Source organism: Dendrobates tinctorius, unplaced genomic scaffold, assembly GCF_039654945.1.
Source record: "Dendrobates tinctorius isolate UK_male_01 unplaced genomic scaffold, ASM3965494v1 ptg000166l, whole genome shotgun sequence".
NCBI classification, from domain to species: domain Eukaryota; kingdom Metazoa; phylum Chordata; class Amphibia; order Anura; family Dendrobatidae; genus Dendrobates; species Dendrobates tinctorius.
Window position 1 is genome coordinate 221,481 of NW_027361833.1, and position 6,369 is coordinate 227,849.

The following is a 6,369-nucleotide window of genomic DNA, read 5'->3' on the forward strand; positions in this document are numbered from 1 at the left end:
TGTGCATACAGGTGTCCGCATCCGTGCCGTGTCCTCCAGGTCAGGGGCTCAGCCAACCTCCAGGCAAGATGAAGTACACCGTTCCAACACTCCGCCAACATATGTGCCTTTTCTGAACATCTCCCTCCTTAGCGCTCATAGTGAAGTACTCACAGTACTGAGTTACACTGGAGTTCCTCCTTTCTGATGTTCTTAGAACTCTACTTGTACGGCAGACAGCTGTAGCCTGCTTCGGGGACTCCTTGCTACCTAGTCCCGGCTCACTCACGTTGCTGTTGTGCCCCCAAGTCTTGTGTGGGAATAAAGTGGTGACAACTTCTATTCCTCCGGTGTCTGTCGCAGGACCATTAGTATCCATACAACCTCGGGGACCAGACCCTGGCCTTGCGCTTAGAACTTGGGAAGGGTTCTGCTCTAACCCTAATCCTTAGTCCTCCTTTCCTCCTTACGTTCCATACAAAACTATCTTTCTTATGGAGAATTAGGCTTTCTGAATATGTCTTTCCTGTGCCAGCAGACTCAGGTCACTGAAGTCTGCTGCAGCACTTCCTTCAATCCATCCCACTCAGGGGATCTTCTCTCACAGACTGACCTAGTCAGACTGACCCAATCCTAATATCTTGCCACTCTTTTGGTGCAGACTAAGCTCCACCCACCTCCCAGCACTCTTCGTGTTCCAAGCAGGGAGCCACCAAAGGGTGCTTTGCTACACTACTATGTTGTGTGGGATGCAGGTGTTGGAGCGTGGTCAGGTGTCTCCACCTTACCTGGATGGTGGGGTACCACACCTCAGGAGGAGGTGCAGTACCTCTGTGGCAACTGAACCCTCAGGGGTGCCACATACCCCCCGTTAAACACAGCACGTCTGCGGGCTGCAAGTGAAACAAAGGTGAAACAAAATAAGGAACATACAAAAAAATTTTGAATGCTTGATAAACAACTCTTATCTTATCTTCCCAATTTGGGAGGCTCTGACTCTTGAACATTACAAACAATTTAACTAACTATCTATAACTTATTATATTAATTTACTATTTCAATACCTTTTATCATTTCATATTTCCCTTCTTGACCATAAGTGACAACCGCTGATGCCTGGTTCGTCACCTGCATCTTTATTCAAATTCTTCATCTCTTTATTAAAACAATCCTAATAGTTATTACTATCAATTAAATTCTATATAAAAGCTGTTCTATAACTATTAATAATTTCATAAGGCACATTATATCACATAAAAACTTCAATAATTCTTGTAAGTGCTGGACACCGCTCCCAGCCGGGATTTCTTGCAGTGTCCTTAGGTGGGAGCCATGCTCCAGGTGAGGTAGTCTTTTTATTCTTAGAAGACCTATGTAAAACCAAGAGAAGGCACCTAAAGAGGTGCAACTATATACAAGAGAGTTTGTGATACACTCCAAGTTCATGATCCCTGCAGTTCAAATTTTCATAATAAATGCTGCCAACGCAACTAGGCAAAAAAAACCTGGAACATAATTGTAAACAATGGGGCACAACGGTGCCAATACCCTCCTGGGTAACAGTTATTTGTTTGGGAAATGTTCTTTAATGTTGGTCTCCTCCTGGGGTGATGGAAGCTGGTTTCTTTGGCTGCTTCCAGGAGAGAACTTGAGGACTTCCTCTTCCTGCTTGTGGGTTAACATATGAGGAAATGGCAGCTGGCCATTCAGGGCATACCTGCAACGAAGCCCCTCATGCCGGGTAAAAGTGACATATTCTCCTGGTTGCAGATCACGAGTAGGGTGTCCCTTCCGGAGGTGAGACTCAACATCCCTCCTGCTGAAGAAGAGGTCAGAGATCCTCCGGGGGTCTGAGATGAAGCCAAACCCCCATTCATGGTTGACATTCAGTACCTGACCCCATCCTGCTTAGTCCCGGGGCCGTAGTGATCGGCACGGACCTTCTCCTTCCGGTCCATGCCAGGGCCCAGCACTGCCAGTCTCCGCTGCTCCCGTTCCCTCTGCTCGGCTGCCAGCTGGCAGATAGTCTGTTGGCATCTGGCCTCCGTCTCCTCCTCCTCCTCCCGGGTCCGGCCTCTACCCACTGTGGATAGGGGCACTACCGCTAGGGGTTCAGGTGCTTCCCCCCAGGGTCTAGAATCCCGGTCCCAGACCAAGTCCAACACGACCTGCCCGGACGCTGCAGCAGTTTTGCACCCCGAGGCCTTCCCAGGTGTAGGGGTGGCAGTCATACCTGGAGCCTCCTGGCGGTGTTGTGTCGGCTCCGTTGCAGGCATCGGGTGGCAGCCGGTGGCAGCGGTGGTGACTGGAGCTGCCTGGTCAGAGGCGGGAGACGGTGGTGGAGCGGATGGCGGCTCCGGGTCCGCAAGGGCCTCCGATGGGACCTGCGCAGCCGTGCTAGGTCCAGGCAGGAGCACAGCTTCCTCCTTTTCGGCTCCCGGGCCCTCGGAGAACTCCTCCTGGCAGACAGCGCTCGGCGGCGGTTGCAGTGGGGAGATGGTGACAGGCGCTGCCTGGGGAAGAGCCAGTGCAGTGATGGCGGGTACCGAAGGTGTAGGTACCGGTGGTACAGGCCCCTCCTGGACACGCTGCAGAATCAGGGTCCAGAGAGCCTCTTGTCTCAGCTGCAGGCGGTGTGTCAGCTGGGCAATCTCGTCCTCCAGCTGCTGGTGATTAATTGTGGAAGCAGGGTCAGAGCCTTCAGCTACTGCGCCGGGGAAGTTCAACTCAACCTTCTCGCACTCTTCTGGCCTCCTTCCATCATGGTGTCCTTGCCTTCTCTCTCCTTCCCAGGCTCCTTTCCCGCCACAGGGCTTCACTCCTCCTTCTGGGGGCAGCGTCTTCTTGCTAATCCTCCATACCAGGCCAGTATACGAACCCCTCTGGGGGTGGGCCATGTCGCTGTAGCATAGAAGTTTAGGCAGGTTAGGCCCAGGACAGTTCGCGCTCTTTTCTTAGGACCACCCATGTTGTCACGCCCTTCTTCACCGCGGCGGCGGCCATTTTGAGAGTCCATTTTACAGTCTATAATTTTGGTTATTTTGCACATTCTCAGCAATTAAGTCCAATAAATCTTCGGCACACAGAACCCGGTGGCACTGGGCTTCGTCATCCTGTTCGTGACGCCAAAAATGGATCGCCCTCGCACCCAGGGCGGCGGGGCTACTCGGAGCCGGGCCCATTGGTTTCAAAGGGGGATGTCACGGCAGCTGCGACCCGGTCCATGGCCCTGGGCGTCCATTGTAAAAGGGGGAATGGTTGAACGTGTGGATGATGATTAAAGTTTATGAGTGAATGATTCGTGACGCCACCTGTAGTGTTCGGCAATGAAGATGTTAAGCCGACGCTGCAGACAAATCCTCTGGGACAGATGGTGTGGTGCAGCAATGATGTTGTGGCCCTCCACAGGTAGGGCTGTAGTCCCAGGGCAGTGTAGGTGAAGAGATGGGGAAGAGATGTAGATTGTGCAGTGTCAGGCACAGAGATGTAGCAGTGCTGAGGGTGTTGACGTAGGAATAAGCGGAGTACACCATGGCATGTAGTTCCAAAGCTTTACTCACAGTCTGTTGTGCATTCAGGTGTCCGCATCCGTGCCGTGTCCTCCAGGTCAGGGGCGCAACCAACCTCCAGGCAAGATGAAGTACACCGTTCCAACACTCCGCCAACATATGTGGCTTTTCTGAACGTCTCCCTCCTTAGCGCTCGTAGTGAAGTACTCACAGTACTGAGTTACACTGGAGTTCCTCCTTTCTGATGTTATTATAACTCTACTTGTACAGCAGACAGCTGTAGCCTGCTTCGGGGACTCCTTGCTACCTAGTCCCGGCTCACTCACGTTGCTGTTGTGCCCCCAAGTCTTGTGTGGGAATAAAGTGGTGACAACTTCTATTCCTCCGGTGTCTGTCGCAGGACCATTAGTATCCATACAACCTCGGGGACCGGACCCCGGCCTTGCGCTTAGAACTTGGGAAGGTTTCTGCTGTAACCCTAATCCTTAGTCCTCCTTTCCTCCTTACGTTCCATACAAAACTATCTTTCTTATGGAGAATTAGGCTTTCTGAATATGTCTTTCCTGTGCCAGCAGACTCAGGTCACTGATGTCTGCTGCAGCACTTCCTTCAATCCATCCCACTCAGGGGATCTTCTCTCACAGACTGACCTAGTCAGACTGACCCAATCCTAATATCTTGCCACTCTTTTGGTGCAGACTAAGCTCCACCCACCTCCCAGCACTCTTCGTGTTCCAAGCAGGGAGCCACCAAAGGGTGCTTAGCTACACTACTATGTTGTGTGGGATGCAGGTGTTGGAGCGTGGTCAGGTGTCTCCACCTTACCTGGATGGTGGGGTACCACACCTCAGGAGGAGGTGCAGTACCTCTGTGGCGACTGAACCCTCAGGGGCGCCACACTTGCAATGCTTGTAGCCTCCGGTTGATCTAGCTGAGTCTGTTGCTGTCTCCACTAGTTTTAGGGTCAGTCCCTATACTGTGACCTGATCCCTCCACCCGACGTCAGCCGGTGTGGACCAAGCCCCACGGATAGTATTGTTGCTGTACCGTGCCTCTAGGATCCCTTCCTTCTTCAGGGAGCTTCCTTCAGTCTCTCCCTTCCCAGCAGCTCCTCCTGACCGGGAGCTGCTTCACACATCCTTCCACTTCCTCCTCTCAGGGTGGACTCTCTTGACTAACTCTATTCTCCCACTAGCTCCAACCACCTCCCAACACCCTTTACCACCCAGGCAGAGTTGAGATCATCCTCCCGTAGGGTACATCCAGATGCCCTGCTGCTATAGGGTGGGTGTTGGGTGCAGGTGTTAGAGTACTGTCAGGTGCCTCCACCTTACCTGTGAAGTGGGTTACCACACCTCTGGTTGAGGTGCAGTACCTCTGTGGCGACTGAAACCTCAGGGGCGCCACATATGCACCCCGTAAAGCGGGCTCCAATCACTACAGAAATGCCAAATATGTGGACGCTAATTGTGATTTATGCACACTGTGGGGCTCAGAAGGGGAGGGGCATTTGGATTTAGGAACTCAGAATTCACTGTTTTTCTATTGGGGGGCAAAGAGCCATTTTGCTTTTCCAGAACCTTTATGCTACCAGTAATGTGGAAGCCCCCTATATTTCCATTGACCGATGACGGACCTGAGTGGGGACTTGATTTTTCTGTCGATTGAGTTTAAGCTTTTATTGGGAACATTTAACATAACATTTTAGATCACATTTATCCAGCGCTCTACGCTAAGCACTTACATGAGTTAGACCTTCTAGGTCGAAACGCGTTGGTTGGAGACCACCAGAGACCCCATCTGCCTGTATGTCCTTATTCATACTTTTTTCTGTCCGATTTTAAGAATTTATAATAAATGATGAATTTTTAACTGAAGTCCAGCGCTGGAGATTCCATCCTTTATTTTGCTTCAGTCAACGCCCCTGATCAAGGTGACTCCGTGCGCAGGAGGATTATGGATCGCAACTGAGACTGGTGAGCTGACCTCCCCTTATTTTCCCTATCCTTCTATAACTAAGCACTTACATTGGCGTTTCCAACCTAAATCTCAGAATTATGTCATTCAGTTGAAACCCCTATCCAGTCACTATAATGAGGCAGCAGAGCTACTATGGACTCCGTCTGGCCTCTGTTCAGCAGAGTACGTCTTTTCAGAGGTGCACAAAATTGTGGTCAATTGAGCTTTTATGGACACTTAAAAAGGCAGACAGCGCCAGATCACAGGCTAGACGGAGTCCAAAGTGTCTCTATCTGCCTCATTATATGGAACATGCTGCCGGGGGTTCCATGTGAATCATGTGTTTTAAAGATTTACACAGAAACGTCGTATTTCTATGTAGCCGCACGCTCCAGTCTGAGTGCCGGCGGCAGTGCCAGGTTTTCATGTGAGAGACTCGCACGAGAATCTAGGGAGGAGGCGAACACTGGGTGACCCCATGGCCTGGGCCATCTTACGACCCGGGGTCACTATGTAGACCATTCGAACATTGCATTCTCAATCGATCAGTGTATAGAGGGAGCTCCCTACCTCTGCGACCCGATCGATGTCACTGTCGCTAATGACAGCGGCATCTGAGGGGTTTAACACACGCAATCGCCGCTAGCAACAATCATGGGCATTGCCGCAGGGTGTCAGTCCTCATATGACACTGACACCTGCTTTTGAACACGCCTGTGCTCATAGTGAACCCACACGATCGTCACTTCGCACATGATATTTTCTAAAAACAATGCATTATTTTTAAGTAATCTTTTTTTTCCACTAGAGGGCATCAAAATGTAGTGTTACAACTAATAGGATTAAAGCCGGATAGGATAGAATGTCTGGTTTGACATTTAAGATTTAGGTTTTTTAAGGGGGTCGAGATTGACTTTTAGGA